Source organism: Sinocyclocheilus rhinocerous, unplaced genomic scaffold (assembly GCF_001515625.1).
Source record: "Sinocyclocheilus rhinocerous isolate Xijiao unplaced genomic scaffold, SAMN03320098_v1.1 scaffold39686, whole genome shotgun sequence".
NCBI lineage: Eukaryota > Metazoa > Chordata > Actinopteri > Cypriniformes > Cyprinidae > Sinocyclocheilus > Sinocyclocheilus rhinocerous.
Genome location: NW_015669313.1, coordinates 1 through 1175, shown reverse-complemented (window position 1 = coordinate 1175; position 1175 = coordinate 1). Strand labels below are relative to the sequence as shown.

General features: G+C 37.4%; 1 long non-coding RNA gene across 3 annotated transcripts; it reads left to right on the top strand.

The window, feature by feature from the left end:
* The first annotated feature begins 98 nt into the window (after positions 1-98).
* Positions 99-1015, top strand: LOC107734081 (uncharacterized). Of its 3 annotated transcripts, XR_001639060.1 has the most exons (4): positions 99-124; positions 201-288; positions 726-824; positions 938-1015. It is a non-coding gene; the product is annotated as an uncharacterized LOC107734081 (long non-coding RNA). The 3 variants fall into 3 exon arrangements; XR_001639061.1 differs by lacking the exon at positions 99-124 and having other exon boundaries at positions 135-288; positions 941-1015; XR_001639059.1 differs by lacking the exon at positions 99-124 and having other exon boundaries at positions 135-288.
* The last annotated feature ends 160 nt before the right edge of the window (positions 1016-1175 follow it).

Below are 1175 nucleotides of genomic sequence, written 5' to 3'. Positions count from 1 at the left end.
TCAAAGTACTGCCAACACTCCAGTCCAGTAGGTGGCGGTAAATGCAACCGCCAATAAAATTAAAAGAAGAAGAAGAAGCGTCTGCGCTATATTGGGCGGGCTTACTAGTTCAAAATTTCATCGGGTGTGCAGCACTTGTTGACCTTCGAGCATATTGAAGTTTTAACACTTAAGTTTAACAAATTTCACATTTTTTATAGGTTTTTCCACAGTGTTTGAGTTATCGACCTCTTTTGTCGGTCATGTCTTTCTCAAGAGCTCCATTAAAGAGATTTAACGAGCATGTCGGTAAGTTTCTCGTCTCCTCTCTATTAAGTTATGCGATGTTAACGTAGAGTAACTGTTATGTGCTTTAAACAGTTTAATTAAAATAAATAATTAAAGTGATATTAATGTAGTTATCTGCTTAGTTCTCACGGTCTAAACCCATTTCATAAAGCTCAACTTTATAATTTCATACAGTTATTAAACGGCTGTTTTCTTGCAGCTGCGATGGGTCAATTCTCTGCCAAAGTTTATCAAATACACAACCGTAATTGCACGCTGTGCAGTCATTCATTTCACAAAATCACAATCAAAAATCACGTAATGAAGACTGATGCTGCTCATGTATTTCACACAGCTGAGAGGACACGTTAAGACATGTCAGCTGTCTCCCAGATATTGAGAGGTTCATATTAATAGCCTTTATTTATTGATGCTTGATATTTTTTTCGTATATTTAGGTTGTGCTCCTCCACCTGGTACATATGAGGTGAAGTCTGGTGATGTGAAAGGAACTGCATCATTTCATAAAGCAGAGCGCTTCAGATCAGCTCCAAAAAGTGAGAGCAGATTGTGTTTAACTGGCATTTGAGTTTACATTTTCATCTGTTGGTTGTAAATGAGAAGCTCTACCTTTCAATAATATCTCCTTTCTTTTGAAAATGCTGATCAGCAGCGGTACCCCTGCCATCCCCCTCAAAAGAAGTGCCCATGTCTCCTGTTCGGAGGACCATGTCTGTTGATGGTTTGGTAAGAGATGTACATGTAATTATTTGCTTGTGGTTCGACCATACCTGAATTATTAGTTAATTAAAAGATGTACACAAAATTGAGGAAAGTATAAGAACACTTATTAAACAGCTCTATTCTAACATTTACTTAAACTTCATGCTGTGCCAAACCTGTACAAA